Below are 18,146 nucleotides of genomic sequence, written 5' to 3'. Positions count from 1 at the left end.
ACAGTGAATACACCAACATCTACATTTATGGTAAGTGTACACAACTGTACTATGTTCTTTGTGTTTCACTGTTGCAGTCATCACTTGTGGGAAGATTTCCAAAGCTGAAAAACAGGGTGGCGGGAAGGACTGGAAGGAACAAAACTCAATGGCCGCTCCATTTCAAGGGGACGCCAGCATGCCCTGCAGGACTGCAGATGCAAAGCCTGCCCTGGTTTTGGAGAAGGTAGCCAGCTGATAGTGTCTGATGAATGTGTGGATGGATGCCCAGGTAGCAGCTTCCAAAATATCTTTGGTTAGAACCCCTCTCAGGAAGGCAGTGGAAGTAGAGGCTGCCCTAGTGGAATGTCATCTGATGGATTTGGGAGGACTCTTTCCATGGAAGGAATAGCAGAAATGAATGCAATGAGAGATCCATTTAGAAATGGTCTGTTTAGAAATGGGCTTCCCCCTCTGCCCTAGGAGCGAAAAGATGAGTAGCTCGTCAGACTTCCTGAATTACTTGGTCCTATCCAGGTAATCTCAATTGTTTGTGCACATCTAGGGTATGCAAAATTCTTTCCCCTTTATTATGGTGGTTGGGAAAGAATGTAGGGAGATGGATGGCCTGGGTTGATGGCAACATCCAAGACTACTTTAGGCATAAAGGAGGGGTTGGCCCTAAGACACCCTTGTCAGCATGGAAAATGATAAAGGGTTCAGTAGCCATAAGGGCCTGAAGCTCAGAAACTCTCCTGGCGGAAGTGATGGCCAGCAAGAAGGCAGTTTTCCAAGAAAAGTACTTCAGGTCTGCTGAAGCAGTTGGCTCAAAAGGAGGTAAAGTCAATTTTTCCAGGATAAAGTTTATATCCTACACTGGAGCAGGTGGCCTTCTAGGTGGTCTGATGTCGGTCACATCCCTAAGAATACCGTTTTAACAGGTGTTGAGAAAATATAGGCTGATCCAACTGGATATAGGCAGAGATTGCCAAGGCATGTGTCTTGATGGAGGTGTATGGCAATCCCTTTTCTAGGAGCTCTGCCAGGTAGTCCAGAACCAATGCCAGAGTGGCACGGGTGTTGTTGACGCCCTTGCTCTGGCACCAGATAGTAATTCTTTTCCATTTGGCAGAGTAGGATTTTCTGATGCTAGGCCTTCTGGCTTCCTTAACAATATTTAAAACCTGGAGGTTTGGATGCAGTAACATCCCTTTCTCCTGAGTTAGAAGGTTTGCATTGAGAGGCATGTTCATGGGAGGCTCTTTGACCACACTGAGGAGCAAGTGGTACCATTGCTGTCTGGGCCAGTATGGAACAATAAGAATAGCATTTGGTCCTTCCTCCCTGATCTTGAGAAGTACCCTGGGAATCAGGGGCAAGAGTGGGAATGCGTACACAAACAGGTTGCCCCAGTGGAAGGAGAGGGCGTCCACCCTCCATGCTTCTGGATGGAACTCTCCAGAGCAGAACTTGGCTAACTGGCAGTTTTTTGAGGTTGCGAAGAGGTCTATGCCTGGGTACCCCCAGTTTTGGCTAACGTTGAAAAAGGTCCCCTTGTGCAGCTGCCACTCGTGGGGATCCAGGAGGCTTCTGCTTAACTGGTCTGCCAGGTGTTCTGTTTGCCTGGAATATACTGAGCTATCAAGATGCAGTCCCAGACTTGAGGATAACTGCCAGATTTGCATAGCTAAGTGACAAAGGGGGTAAGAGTGAGTGCCCCCTGCTTGTTGATATAGCACACTACTGTTGTGTTGTCTGTCTTGATTAAGAGCACTCCTGGTCTCAGGTGTTCTTTGAAAGATAGGGTTACCCTGTGCACCGCCAGCATTTCTTTTTAGGCGGATATGGAGTCCCTGAACCTCCTTTTCCCAAATGCCCCGAGTACCCATAATTCCTTGGTGCACCCTCCAGGCTGTCCCTGAGTACCCATACTTCCTTGGTGCACCCTCCAGGCTGTGTCTAAAGCATCTGTGGTGATGGTCTGGCCCTGTGGAAGAGTGATGAAGGGCAGACCCTTGTTCAGGGTACATGCCTCTGCCTACCATAAGAGCTCCTTCTTTAAGCAAGGAATCAGGGGTAGCTGGTGTTCCAGTAACTGTGAATGTTGGCACCAGAGGTTCCTGAGGTACCACTGTAGTTTCCTCATGTGTAGTCTGGAGGTAGGCATCATTTAGATCTAGGGTCACTAGCCAATCATGTAGTATCAGCAGTGGCAAAAGCTTGTGCAGGGTCAGCATTTTGAATTTTGGGACCAGGATGGACAGGTCTAGAATAGGGAGCCAGGTGCCTTCCTTTCTGGGTACCAGGAACAGTATGGAATAAAATCCTTTTCCAGCCTGTTCCTTTGGCACAGGCTCCACGGTGTCTTGGGCATAAAGCTTTTAGATTTGATGGATTGCTTCTGCCCTCTGATTTGCTACTACATCCAAGAAGCCTGAATAACTGAGGTTTTCTTTGAAAGAGAATCTGTACCCACTGCTAATAAGTTTTAGGACCCATAGATCTGAGGTGATAGCCTGCCAATTCTCTAGGAAGAGGGGAAACTCTTCCTCCTAGTCTCTCTGGGGGGATGTTGGGAGAGGGGAGGAGAGAGAGATGTTGGGAGGAGGGAGAGTCACTGGAGAAGGGAGTGGGAAGGAAAGGACCAATGCTTTGTGGGGAAGTTCCTACTGAACCTGAGAAGCTGCACCTGTAAGAAATCCTTCACAGTCTGCATAGACTTGGCCTTGTCTTCCATTTTCTTAATGACCTCCTCAGCTTTGGGTCCAAACAGCTGGTCCTTATCCAGAGGGGCATCTAGTAACTTGCAAAGGCTGTTCCCTTAATCAGGCATACCTTCTGATCACAGAGCCAGTAACTGCAGCTCTACTAAAAGCTTCCAAGGCATTAAAACCACAATGCAGGGAATGCTTGGCTACCTGGGAGCTAGAAAGTATAAGATCCGCTAGTTCCCTGGTTGCACTGCTGACTGGTAGGGTGGACATTTTCTGTTTTAATAATTCCAGTACACTTTGCTGATATTTCAGCATAAGAAATTGACAATTTAGAGCTCTAATGGCCAAGGTAGCCAAAGTGTACACCCTCCCTAGTCTAAGGCTCTGCTCTCGATCAGTTGGAATGGAGTTTTTAGAGGAGCTATCCCTAGCCTCCTTAGCACCCTGAGTAATGACCACTGAGTCAGCTGCAGGGTTTGTAAAAAGATACTTGTGGGTGTCTTGCACCCTTATATCTGTCTGGTTTCCTGAGGGCAGGGAGTGAGTCTGGGGTGAGTGCAGATTCCAAAAAGACATCCTCCACCACATCCAGGATTGGGGGAATGGCCAGAGGTTTACGCTGTGGCAGGTCAAGGAACTCTGTCTTTTCTTTGACTGAGGCTAATCTTGTGCCTTCCAGTGAAAATGTTCCCTGAGGGAATTTAATGTTTCCCTAAAAGAGAGGTCCTCACATGGGGAAGCAGCAGGAATGGGGTTGTCAGCATTAGAGTCCTCAAATGCTGCAAAAAGCTGGTCTTCAGTATTGGACTTCTCTAGTTCCGACCCTTCTGACTCCTGGTCAGAAAGAGCCTCAGGGGAAGCGTCCCTCTACATTTTAGCTGGGGTGTCTTGGGTAGGCTTTCTTCCTCTAATCAGAGTGCTTAAATCTGCCATTCCGAGCAGTTGCTGCGACTGTGTGGCAGGCTGGAAGAAGTCAGTGGCTGGGTCCCTTGGAAATAGTCTTTCTAGGTGTAGTCCCTTTTGGGCCTGGTGGATTCAATGGCTTTATACAAGGTTAGTTTAACTGGTGGTGTGGTTATCGGTACTGTCTCTACGAAAACCATACCGGCAGGAGAAGATGGACCTGGTGAAGTATCAGACTCAAAATGGTTCCTTGGCTGATGTCGATGTCAGGGGCTGCGAAGGCACCTCACTGAGTTCAGCAACTGTAATGGGTGGAAGGCTAGCACACTTCGGCCCAGAGTAGTCAGAGGGCCTAATTTTCTGAGGCCTATACTTTTCCTTATGTTTCTTTTCTCTAGGCACTTCAACAGCCACCTGACCGACACACGCCATTTTGTGGTGAGAAATAGTCTCGCTGAAGTGTCTAGTTACAATTTCAATTCTTAACTTAATAGTTCTAGCATTAAACAGAGCACAGAACCGACATCGTGGTCTGGGGCTAGGCAGGTGACGCACAGGGTATGGAAGTCTTCGTGTGGGATCTGTTTTCCACAACTGAGACAATTATTGACTTTCTCCGACATCGGATAAAGGCAAGAAAAGGTTTCCCAATGGGGTACTTCACTTTAGACGGTTACTCCCTCACTCTGGCAATGGCCAAGCAATGCACTCGTGAACTGCTTATGCTTCGGGCTGCATGGCAAGAAAGACTGATGTAATGGCGTCAGCTGCCTCATTTTATAGCCCTGACATCAGCCTCAGTCACCAGTCAGCCGACACAGGAGGGAAATCCTTTACTCGGGTATTTGGGCTGGCAAAGGGCTACCCAGCAGGGATAACCCCACAAGTGATGACTGCAACAGTGAAACACGAAAAACATCTGAAAGAAGAATTGAAAAACATTACTTTAAGAAAAAAAGAGGAGAAAGACAAGTTGACAACATAGCTCAAGCTGTGAATGGACAATGCCAGCTAGATGAGAACTGTATGCTTGAAAATGTAATAAGCAATGAAAAAGGTGGGATTAATAAGATTAATGATGATGACCATTCCTTTCTGACAACTGGTAGAGCATCTACTACTGAATTAAAAGTCGATAATTCTTTAGAGCTGGTCAAAAAAGATACTCTTGTAATTGGAACTTCAATTATAATAGGAACTGATATATTTGCAGAAAAGATTAATGGACATTGAAAGTGTTACGTTTGCCAGAAGCAAAAATAGAGGATGTTAGAAAAGCCTTGGAGAGCTTTAATGTAAAGTAGTACAGATCTGTTTTTATTCATGCTGGTACAAATGATGTCATCCACAAGGGCTAACCGCAGGTAAAAAACTTATAGCCCTCTTAAATGGCATAGCTTGCACAGGTGGTAGAACGTTTTCTTCACAACTCACATATGCAAATATACAAAGGAGACTCAGTCACCATGAAAGAAAAGATTTTTGGGTAAATATCAGCATGAAAAAACTGACCCATTTTAAGAAACGGAAATGTGTAGAGCATCCAAGCAAAATTTTAGGGGCATGTGTTTAGTCAGGGTGGCGTGCACTTGTCAACATCATGGAAGAAAATTTTTGCAGCAGACATTTTGCAATATTTGACAAACACAAGGCATGATGTTTGCCATGTTTAAAATTTAACAGTTCACAGACAGCAATATTTGATGCATCCCTGATGGCTGTTAATGCTAGGAGCATTAATATATGTTTTTTAAACTGGAAAATTTGCTACATTCCCATAAGATTCACGTCATAGTTTGTGAACCATCAATAAATAACAATGACTGGAAATCAGTTCTGTCAGAGTGTGAATGATTTTACTGCAACAGACACAAACTCAGGTGGAGGCGTTATGATAGGGATTAAATATTGTTTTGAGACGAATGATAATTACATGTGCAGTCATAACATCAATACTGCAGATTGTGCAACTGTGACAATAAACACAGCCCTATAACATAACTATGGTAGTCTGTACACTCCAAGAGATACATTTCTTGCATGAAACACAGGAGGGAAGAATAATAGTGGTTGGGGACTTAAATATACTAGAAACAAACTGAAATAATATTGATTAGACATTAGTCAAGAAAAATTTACAACATATATTCAGGAACAACAACTGCTTTAGAGTATAAAGCAGCCTAGCAGGGAATGGAACATACTAGACATGATTTGTGTTCCTAAAGAAATTGCTGTTACTTCCTAACATGTTTTGCCATCACTGATGTGCTGTGATCATGGGGTTATAAAGCTTCAATTCTTGCTAGATAATTCTGTCAAACTGAAATCTAAACCAATGCACAGAAAATTAACAAAATTATATGGAAGCTAAACAGTCACTAAGCAAAACTAATTGGAGAGATGTGCTCAGTGGAAAAACTATTGAAGGTACATGGAAAGTTTTGAAACAGAAATTGTTTGAATGCAAAAAAAAGTTCAATACCAAGATCTAGGCTCAAAATGTCAGGAGGATATAGTTCCATAAGAAAAAGATAAATGATTAAGGTGAAAGACAAAATATAAGAAATGGATAAAGTCATACTACAAATTGGAAAACTGACAAATTAAACAATGTGAGACAAGATCAAGAAAAATTTTGAAGGAAATACAAAGATATTGAGCATAATAGGAAAATATTTTACAGATACACAAGATGTGGGAGGAGTAAAGACATGCAAACTGATAAACTCTGTGTAGATTCAAAAATGTATTCTCAAATACAACAGATTATAAATGTACTTATCTTATGCAAAGCAGTTTGTCGCCACAAAGAGTGGGGAGGCTTACAAATTCTCCTAGTGAAATCCACGCAACCTCACATATTGAAATCAAACTAGATTATAATGAAAAAGAAGTATGCAAAGTTAATCAAAACGAAGCACAGGAAATAGATGGAATTAGTAATTATGACTGAGAGCACTCTGGCATGAATTTATTGTACCTTTATATCTGTTATTTACTAGGTTGTATAAACATGGAGAGAGTCCTCATGACTGCAGACATGCACTTATTAAACTTGTCTTTAAGAGGAACGGGAGTATGCGAAACCCAGAGTCATACAGACCCTTATGTTTACTTTCATGTTGTGGAAAAATAACGGAGGTTATTACTGGATAAATTGTTAGTCAGAAAGGTTGGAACTTGAAACCATATATCAGCAGGTATATGTTGAAAACAAACCTATTACCACCTGAACATTATGTTCTATAACAATATAATCACATCTATGAATGAAAAATTGTGCTGTGATGTAATTTATATCAATTTAACTTCAGCATTTGATAATGTCATACACAAAACACTGATCAATAAATCAGAACTAGGAACTGATGTACTCTTGATAAGTTGGCTTACAAACAGGATGGCAAGGATCATACAGCAACTGGACAGGTGAAATTTGAGGCTACAGTCAGTGTCCCACAGGACTCTATCCTAAGCCCATACTTGTTTATATTGCATCTTTCAGATCCAAGGTATTCTACAGTCTGTACACAAATAACTTGAAAATGGGTAAACTGATTACATGCGTTACAGACAGGGTATGTTTGCAAAAGAACTCCACTAAATTGACCATCTGGACACAAAAGAATAATATACTGATAAATACATCAAAAACTAAGCACATGAGACTTGGGAGACAATGTGAATACTTACTTCAGCACACAGTAACTGAAACCGTAGATTAATTTAACAACCTTGGTATACAGGTAAATCCAGCTTTTGAGTTTTTTCCTAATCATATCAACCAACTGGTTAATGACAGTTATACAACTACAGGTTGCACAAAAAGATGTATAAAGTCTACGAAATCAAAAATAATGAAGTCATTGTGTATTAGTTGTACTAGACCCAAACCTGAGTATGGAATAACAATATGGAAATTTTATAAGAAAACAAGCATGAGTAACTAGGAGTACAGCAGAAATATACCATGGACATCCAGGTTGTTGTTGTGTCTTTCGGCTTTTCCCGGTTAGGGGTCGCCACAGTGAAACTCCGGTACCATGGACATCCATGTATGTTAAAATTTAGTTACCATGAAATACTTGTACAGTGTCTCGTACTGAAAGCTAAGAGGATACCTTATTAAGGTATATAGTGCATTTAGAGGCAACTGCATCTGGGAATGTCTGGAATCATCAAAAAGTAGTACAAAATCAACACAACCTATGTTGAACATTCTGTTGGAATGAGAAGTGTACTAATTTGTACTCTGAGACAGTAACTGATGCATGAACAGACTTACCAAACTACATTACAGCAACCACTATTTTAGATATCTTAAGAACAGCCTGGAGACTTACAGACAGCCTAGAATGGCATTACTGCCCGTGCTTGAAATATTTGTATGTATAAAGCAATATTGTCTTATCTGAACTGAGAGTATAACATGATTTTTGAAGATTTTTCTTCTACTATGCATGCTGATTGTGAACCTTGATACAGAACCTAATCTAAAATTAATAACAAAAATTTAGTGAAAGAAAATACAGACATTTCTGACAGTGTAGCCTGTCCTTAGCTCTCTTCTACAGAATGAAAGTGAAAACCAAAGCATTATCTATCGTTAGCAATGCACATCCTGCAGTACTTTGTATTGTCACCTCAACAAACAGATCTCTACTAAACAAGCATGATGTATACATATGTGGGCATTTGACGGTAATTTGCACTGTACCTACTATTTATTATTCACAGCTTACCTTCTGAATGCATAACATTCGAGGACACTCCTTTGTATGAATATTAATTTGGTCTGAAATAAATTAATGTAAAATCCAAAATACTTTGGATCTGCACAGCTATGGCAAGAAAACTATAAAAAAATGTTCATATTCTGCAGCCTCAAGTGTTGTGCATAGCTAGTTAATGTGGCTCCATGCACAAGACCCAGTGGGTTGCCACCTCCAGATGTGGCTACAACTGGACACTCCTCACACCTGCCACAGCCCTGCCCATCTCTGTCCCATCCACTTTCCACCTACTTCGTGACATCACATCATGTCAGAGGAATGGAGACGCCTTCCTTTTTAGTTCGTAATGCATTTTTCCTGCAGATTTACTATGCTTTTTTTTTCTTTTTTTTTACAAAAAGTAACGCCTCCTATTTAACAAACTCCGATAGTTCGTTTCTTTTTCTGTAACAGAATACCAGAGTTTGTACAGTGTTTTCCGGACTACCAGCAATCAGTCTGATTTCCAGACAGCCCAGGGAAAAGAGAAAATTATAACAGGTGGCAACCATAACAGACTCAATTCCAAATGTGTTCTCCTTAGCTCCTTGACTATAAAACAAATACATTTTCAATGTTCTCCTTAGCTCCTTGACTATAAAATAGATACATTTTCAATAATATTAATGCACTCCCCCAAGCACTGCCAAACTTGGTATATGGCTTCTTGTCAAAAACGGTTGCACAGCCCTGTAATCCACAACACAGACCATTTGAAGCAGCTTGCTTGACAATCACGCTCAAGACTGTTTCTTCTTTTATTAACTAAAAATATTATATTAAAAGAGCTTTTTACAAGACACTGTTAATTTTCTTCATACTTATCTGTTCTTTCATGGTAGGCAGCACTTAAATATACAACAAATACAACAATGTTAGAATTAACACAATAAATGCTGCCCTAAACAGGATTATTTTGGATGCCAAAGAAGTAATCAAGAAAAAAATGTAAACAGCCTTCAGCAGGGAAACCAGCAACTAAAGTAAGACTCCTCTTGTTACAGTTATAACCAAAGCACCTTACACAAAATTACTAGTTTAACAAAATACATTAAGCATGGAAATCAATAAAAGTTCTTCTACACATCATTGGAACACAAGACTGAGTTAACTGTAACTAATTCTTTAACGAGTTTTCCCTCACATACTGTGCATTGTAAAAAAAAGGCCGCTTAACATATTAATACTAGGCAACACAAACATTTATCATGCTATAAAATACAGTGACATGTTAAATATCAAAAATAATCAGAATGTAGCATATTTAAAAAAATGGGTGGTTTTCTTTTCTTCAAAAGACTTCAAGGAAATGCCTGGAGGACTGAACTCAAAGTCTACACACACGGCAACTCATCTGTGTGGATGGAGGAGTGTGGTGCTAAGAACAGTTGCTCGGATTTGAGTTAAGACATTACCAAAACGGTGAATAAACAGTATGTAGGACATTTTTCGCCATTAACATTCATACTTGTGCCATTATAGGTTCATAGGTTCATAGATTAGTACTAAGCTAACTGCCCTTGTGAGCCATTTTAAGCTTAGCCAATTATCCTTTGTGAGACTCAAACCCTGCACCTTGTGTTTGTAAGGCAAACACATTAACCATTAGGCCACCCTCCCAACCTACATTTGCACATAAAATTGTCTCCACAGCATAATCGCATTTACATACAGTAAATATAATCAGAAATAGGAAAGACACAATTCTTACAATCAGTCAATGAGAGTAAGTCCTGCAAATGAGGCAAGCAGAAAGTCATCTTCCTATGGGGAACAGACAAGATGTTCTTCAATACCTGGCATTGTATTTCACTAAGGGTCACAGGTTTGCACATACGCAGCTGCGTTTACAAGGATGGCAATGCAATTTGATAAAGGGCAATACTAAAACATGCTGCCTGCTTACCAGTTAAGTTACTAAATTAGCTTGGAAAGAACAGGCCAACAAAAAAAAACTAAGCAGCCTAAAAATTCAAACAATTTAACAAACTACATGCAATAGAAACAGGACTACCACAAGCATGGTGATTAGTAGATTTTTCACTAACAATGTACACAAGCATATTCAATAAATTAGATGACAACTGTTTTCTCATCCTGTCATCTCAAACCAGAATCAATTAATAAACCCTTAACATTTTGTCTTCACATACAATTTACTGAGATATCCAGGTACAAAACATCTACTTACAACAGTTTCTCCTCAAGATGTTTCAATAACTTCAAAGTCTCTAAAACAGACAAGAAGCTCTAATCAATGAGTCAAAGGACAGCTAATCATTTAGAGGAATCTGTCAGCCGTACACTATGGCTTTAGAATAGCATACTAAAAAAGGACGCAATTCATAGGATGTGTTAAGATGTAATCAGATGAGAACAAAATTAAAATGTAGCATTTGTAACAAGACTACTGAAAAGTTTAAATAAAAGCATCAGTTTTAACAAAAAATGTTGATACCTTACTAGACTTTTTTTTTCCCTTTTTTCAGGGTTGTGACAACAAATTCCAGCCTATCTCAAAGTGATAAAGCACACCTTGATCTTCAAAAGTTTTCAACTTCATAGTAACTGAAAAAGAAAAAATACAGGGGAAGGTACATTAGACTGTTGGAAACCAAAACTGTCAAAACTCTGTTTTACACTTCAGAGGGCCAGAAAAAGATTACTCATTTCACACAACAGAGCTGCAACAGAATTCCTGCAATACTAGCGAGCAGGAGCTGCTATTTAGTCTTAGCTCAGTGATGTAATAAATGCCTAAAAATAACTCAACTTTATGAAGACCATCTGAAAATCTGTGAAAAAAGGTGCAAAATCCAAGGGAAACAAAATCATAGTATTTCATTCAAACCTTTGCAATTCAGGATTCTCAATTCAGACACCAGAAGTTTTAGGTGACGTTTATTTTAGCTGCTGCAACCCAAGCCCACTAAGAATCTAATAATAAAGGGTGTAAGGTATAGGGTGGGTGGAGGCAGGGGGGGACTGCTCTCCACATCAGGCTATCAGAATTTAATGTCTAATATTTGTGCTTAGATATCAAAACATTAAAATGATTTTTTTTTTCTGACAAACTTTATTTTATTTTTTTTTGCAGGAAGAATGCAATACACTTGCTATAAAAAGTTGATATGCATGTTACACAGAGAAAGTTGTGTATAGATAACTTACCATAATTGTGGATGTTTGAGTAGATCAGTGTTGCAGTAGTAAGTCTTAAGACTTCCTGCCATGCAGAAGCTTGTGTCTGGCTTGAATATCATAGTCTTTCACAATCTTCCAGCTGGCGGATGTCCTTTACAGTTAGGATGTCGATGATACATAGGCGTGTCAGTTGGTACCATCTTCATGTCTTTCCTGTCTGATGTACCAAAGTCCAATGTTCTGGTGTACTGCTCCACTGACTAACAACTGGATGTCCTGAACAAAAGCAGCAGGTAGTTGGGGGGGGGGGGGTGAACAGGTAAGGATACCCACACTCCAACCCCACAGCAGAACAGAAGAGGGGTAAAAGTAAGGAAAAGGGTACTGTAACACTACACAACTGGACTACATTCACCAGAGTCAATTCTGCAGTACTAAGTCTTGGGAAGTTTCCTAAAGCTTCTTTATTGGGGATGTGAGAGGTTCACAGGTTCAGGGGTGCATACTAGGCTAACTACCACTAGAGCCCTTATAAGCCTAGTTGTGCAACCCAAATCCATCCATCCACAACCCCTTTTTCCCATTTTTGCACATGGGTTCAGGGTGTCACTTCAACAGTGACAATCATCTATAGCAAAGGTTTACACTGTGCAACCCAAATGTGACCCACAATTTTGATTTCTATAGGTGGTGACTTACTGCCTGCTTCTATCCATCGGAGAGAGAACAGCCAGACCAGGATGAATTTCCGACTATCCACGCATTGGTCCAAGTTGTGCTTAAATATGGAGAGTGAGGGACTCTGCTTCACATGGATGGGGAGCCTGTTCCAGTGCATGGGAATTCTCTGAAAAAACGTATCTTACCTGTTTCTCCAACATGTCCTATTTACATCACAAGCAAAATGCAAGTAATTTAATCTAGTAGTTCTGATGCCGTTTGTTTTGTGGATGTGCAAAAGTTTCATCAAAATTGGGTGCAGGGATACTTTGTATGCCAGGCAAAGATGACCTCTGAGAAATCTGTATGATACAGAGTAGAGACACAGGGCTTTGAGGCGATCAGCATAAGACACTGCGTTCACTTCCTGTATTCTTTTATAAGGAACCTTTCTGGATGTTCCAGCTGCAGCATGTCTCTGGTCAGGTACATAACACGAAAGGGGCATTATAGTCTGATGAAGGCAGAGTAAAGTGGTGTGATGACCACTGGACCTAGATGTCATGCCCTTGCTTACAAGTTGAGCAAAATCGAAATATTTTCTTACTATCTTGGATACATGTTGGTTGAAGGCTAGGTTACTAGCCAAGTGAGCTTCCAGATCCTTGACTAGTGAATCAACGTTTAACAGTGTCTAATTGATAACATAGATACCTTTGTGGCAGACTTCCCAAAAGGTACTATAATGCATTTCTTGGTACCAAGTTTTAAGCCATGGCTTTGACACCAAGCTTTTGTCTGTACTAGACCTTTCTTGAAGGGTGTTCTCATCTTGGGGGTTTCAATAACTGCTTCTAGTTTAAAATCATCTGCAAACATGGCTAGCCAAAGGCCTCTGACATTGACTTCAACTTCCAAGAAGTAAGATTACAAAGAGGAATGCACCCAAGCACAGAGTCCTGGGGGACTCCACTGCTGACTGGCTTCTTTGTGGAGGTGGCCTCACTGATTCTAACATCCTGGATTCTATCAGTGAGCCAGCTAGTTAGCGAACATGTTATAAAGTTTTTATACCTAGTTTCTTAAGTTTGTTGACAATGTCTGAGTGGGGTAGTGTATCAAATGCTTTAGCCACATCTAGGTAGGGAGTATGCACCATCTCATCCCTTGCCTTAGTGACCTTTTCAAAGAAGTCTAGCACATTCATTAAGTATAACCTTCTATTGACAAAGCCAAACTGGGATAGATCCAGTTTCTGGAGGTCTCCTATATCACTGATAACTTCCACGATAATTCTTTCTATGGCTTTGCAAATAAGACTAGTCACACTAATGGGTCTGTAGTTTCCAGAATCTGTTAAACATTCTTCCGTATGAAGAGAGATGACCACAGTAGTCCTCCATTCATAGGGCACAAAGCCCGTTTTAAGACTATAGTTAAATAACGACTACAGGGGTCCTGATATGTCATTTTAGACTATTCAGGAGACAACCTGGGACGATATCTGGGCCAATTGAGGCCATATTCTTGGCTTCAGCAAGCGTAGCCAGTACATGCTACCTAGTTATAGGTGGAGTGGGTTATGTTTGAAGGTATTTTTGAGGGGACAGTGGGGGGGGGGGGGTAAAGATGGAATTGAATTTGTCCACTAACAGGTTAACCATATTGCCAGGCCTGGAGAATGTGGCACCATTAACCACCAGCTCAGTACATTGCTGTGGGCTGCCCTTGAGGTTTTTGACATAGCTGTAGCACACTTTATGGTCGTCTTTTACCTAGGAGGCTATCTTAACCTTAAAGTTGGCTTTGCTTTACTTAATTAGCGCTCATAATTGCCCGTTTACTTTGATGGGAGAGTTTCTATCTTTACGGGAATTACCCTTCCTGATTTTTGCCATAATGTTTTCCATTTGTTGTATATCCTATTTAAATTGGGATGCCACCAGGATTGTTTCTGGGGCTACTCCTGAACTTATTTCTGGTAGGCACAGCAGCCTCTATGCAGTCACTGACATGGCTGTACATAGTTTCTGACAGCAATTCAGCATAGGCTGCTGTGTTCTCTGGGTTTGGATGGCAGTGAATTTTGACAAACCATCATGTAATAAAAGGTAACTTGCTTTGGAATTGTTCCTAATTGTTACTGGTTTTAATGGGAATACAAAGTTAATTTTGATTTCAAGGGAGACAGCTTTATGGCTGGAACTTATGAAGGAGGATGAGACACTGAAGGGTGCAGTGTTTTTCCATATTTGTAAGCACAAGGTCCAGGATGTTGGAGCCACTAGGGGGTGTACTCACTATTTGCTCAACTGTGTTTGCATTTACGGACTCCAGGAATCTCTGTCCCTGTAGATTTGAGGATGTGTAGGACTCCCAGTCTATAGAGGGGTAATTAAAGTCTCCCATGAGCAGGGTGTTAGGTTGGATGCTAAGAGTCTCTAGTAGGTCCAAGTGTGCACTGTAAGCTTCCTGGAAAATGGAGGGTGACCTATGGCTAGGATAAACTCCACACATGATCATGTTTGATCACCCTAGAGGTATGTTCATTACTGACGTATATTGAAACATCACCTTCTTTAGCACCTGTCTGTGCAGCTAATGGTTTAAAAGTATGGAAGGCACTAAAACCGTGCCCTGCCAGGGTACTCAGCCACTTTACACCATGTTTCATTAAAGTACAGTTTTGTACCTACCATAAATGTAGATGTTCGAAGATCCACATTGCTGCAGTCATAACTTGTGGGTAGTCAGCTGTCCTCGGTCGGCCCGAATACCAAAGTATTAGGCTGGCGTCGGTCATGGGCGCTCAGATCTGACATCAGTGCGTCATGGTATTAAAGCGCATGACCGACGTCATATCCTCAGTCTTTTCTTGCACCAGATGTCAGAAGGCCCTAAAAAGAAAGGTCACAGCCAAAAATAGAAAAACCTCCAAAACTCATGTACAAACAACCTCTATCACCCAAACCATACAACCACTCCAAACTACAGAGGGGAAGGAGGGAGGGTAAATTGGACTGCAGCAATGTGGATCTTCGAACATCTACATTTATGGTAGGTACAAAACTGTACTATGTTCTTCATCTCACATTGCTGCAGTCATAACTTGTGGGTAGAATCCCAAAGCAAAGGTAAAGGGAGGCTGGCAAAATCATAAAGCATTGGGAGCTGCTAACATGCCCTGTAAGACTACAGTGGCAAATCCAGCCCTAGATTTGGAATAAAGAGGGAGATGGTAATGTTTAGAAAAAGTGTGCACTGAACTCCAAGTAGCTGCCTCCAAAATATCTTTAGTAGCTACACCCCTTAAAAAAGCAGTAGAAGTGGTAGTAGCTCTAGTGGAATGAGGTCTGATTCCAGCCGGAATCTCCTTACCATGATGAGAATAACAAAAAGCAATACAATGGCCAATCCACTTAGAAATAGTTTGTTTTGAAACAGGTTTCCCCTGAGAGGCCAAAGCAAAAGAAACAAACAACTGTTGAGACTGTCTGAACTTTTTAGTCCTGCTCAAATAATAACGCAACTGCCTGTGAATATCCAAAGTGTGCAAAATTTTCTCCCCTTTATTTTGGGGATCAGCATAAAAAGTAGGCAAATGAATAGATTGGTTCAAGGCCACATTTGAAACCACTTTAGGCATAAAAGTAGGGTTAGTACGCAGAGATACCCTATCCTTATGAAAATTCAGGAAGGGTTCAACTGCCATTAGAGCCTGTAATTCAGATACCCTTCTAGCAGACGTAATGGCCAATAAAAAAGCAGTCTTCCAAGACAAAAACTTTAACTCAGACGTAGCTGCAGGTTCAAAAGGAGGTAAAGTAAGCTTTTCCAACACAAAATTGAGATCCCATGAAGGAGTAGGAGCCCTACACGTGGGGGTCTTATGTTCTTTGCCCCTCTAAGGAATTGCTTAAACAAAGGATGAGAGAATAATGGTGGGTCACAGTCATAGTGAGCAGAAATGGCTGCAGCATGAACTTTTACAGAGGAGAAAGACAAACCCTTGTCTAATAATTCCGTAAGATATTGAAGAGAAACACTCAAATCAGGCCTGGAAACATCAAAGCTCTTCGCTTTGCTCCAAATAAAAAATCTCCTCCATTTATCTGCATAAACTTTCCTTGTAATAGGCCTTCTGGCCTCCAAAATAACATTCAAAACTTGTTGAGGAAGCTGCGACCCTCCAGGTTCTAGAACAGAATATGCCAGGCTGTTAGATGCAGGGACTGAATCCTGACATTGAGGAAATGATTGCCTGCCTGAGACAAAAGGTGTGGAATTGAAGGCAAAGGCCAAGGAGGCTCCCTTACTAAACTCCTCAGCAGAGGGTACCAGTGCTGTCGAGGCCAATCTGGAGCTATTAGAATCATGGAGGGCTTGTCTTGTCTGACCTTCAAGAGCACCTTGGGAAGGAGAGGCAGAGGAGGAAAGGCATAGACGTGAAGATTGCTCCAACTGAATGATAGAGCATCCACTTTCCAAGCTGTTGGATGAAACATCTTTGTGCAAAACTTTGGCAACTGGAAATTTAGTGGAGAAGCGAACAGATCTATGTCTGGAGTCCCCCAACTGTCGAAATACATGAGGATCCAATTTCCACTCGTGGGGATCCACCATCTGTCTGCTCAAAACATCTGCTAAGGAGTTCTGTGCTCCTGGCAGAAACCTTGCCTGAAGAGTGAGGTGCAAACTGAGAGCAGTCTCCCACAAAACCATAGCTTGCCTGCAAAGAAGGTACGAATGGGTTCCCCCTTGCTTGTTGATGTACCACATGACAGTTGTGTTGTCTGTTTGAATCAACACTTGTCCTGGGTGAAGTAGATCCTTGAAAGCCATCAATGCAAATTGGACTGCTAACATCTCCTTCAAGTTGATATGTAAATGTTGAAGTCTGGCAGGCCACGTGTCTTGAACCCATTTTCCATTGAGGTGAGCTCCCCAAGCCTTGTCCAAGGCATCTGTCGTTAAGATCTGACTCGCTTCTGGTCGGGTCACAGAGAGTCCTTTGTTTAGGTGACATTCCTGAGCCCACCACAAAAATTCCTTTTGAATGCAAGGTATTATCTGAATGACAGTGTCCAGATCGTGGCAGTGTTGTGTCCATACATTTTTGAGATACCATTGTAGCTTCCTCATATGCAGTTTGGCATTGGGAAGCACCAGAATACAAGATGCCATGAACCCCAAGGCTTGAAGGACTGTCCTTGCAGTCAGCCTGGACCGTAGAGACAATTGTTGGAAGCAAAGTGAAAGGTTTCTTTGTTTGTCCAGGGTCAAAAAGGCCATCTGGGAAGCTGTATTCAGTCTCACACCCAGAAAGCACATTTCCTGAGAGGGTACTAGACTGGACTTTGTTTCGTTCACAGAATACCCTAGGCACCTTAACACTTTTTTTTTTTTTTTTTTTTTATTTGTTGACCGGGAAAGTCCGACTAGGTTCCACAGAGCCTGTTTTCAGCGGAGGCCCGGGGAGAAATGCTCCAGATGCATGTCTTTGGAATGTGGGAGGAAACCGGAGTACCCGGAGGAAACCCACGCGAACACAGGGAGAACATGCAAACTCCACACAGAAGACACCCCAGCCGAGAATCGAACCGGTGAACCTCTTGCTGTGAGGTGACAATGTTAACCGCTGCACCACTGCGCCGCCCAACACTGCCATAACATACTGTAGATGGTGAAGAAGCTTGTCTTTGTCTTGAGCAAGAATCAGGCAATCGTCCAAATAAGGATAAATTTGTATCCCTCTTAACCTTAAGAAGGCCATCACCGGAGCCAGAACCTTTGTGAACACCCTGGGCGCAGTAGATAAGCCAAAGGGCAATGCAGAGAACTGATAATGTAAAGTCCCAGCCCGAAAACGCAGGTATCTCCTGCAACTGGGCCTGATAGGAACATGAAGATAAGCCTCTTTGAGATCCAGAGTTACCATCCAGTGATCTTTGCCCAACAGAGGCAGAAGTTG

General features: G+C 41.6%; 1 protein-coding gene across 1 annotated transcript in view; it reads right to left on the bottom strand.

Annotated features, from left to right (window-relative positions):
- ARHGAP32 (Rho GTPase activating protein 32) overlaps positions 1-18,146 on the bottom strand; it is a 3,207,216-nt gene that overhangs the window by 2,881,550 nt on the left and 307,520 nt on the right. Inside the window, exon 3 of the mRNA XM_044081098.1 lies at positions 10,830-10,939. The gene's annotated coding sequence lies outside the window, so the exon portion shown is untranslated. The remainder of the gene's footprint in view (positions 1-10,829; positions 10,940-18,146) is intronic.

This window comes from Protopterus annectens, chromosome 8.part0 (assembly GCF_019279795.1).
Source record: "Protopterus annectens isolate FY-2018-M chromosome 8.part0, PAN1.0, whole genome shotgun sequence".
Taxonomy (NCBI): domain Eukaryota; kingdom Metazoa; phylum Chordata; order Ceratodontiformes; family Protopteridae; genus Protopterus; species Protopterus annectens.
The sequence above is the reverse complement of the archived record's forward strand: the minus strand, read 5'-3'. Positions and strand labels throughout refer to the sequence as shown.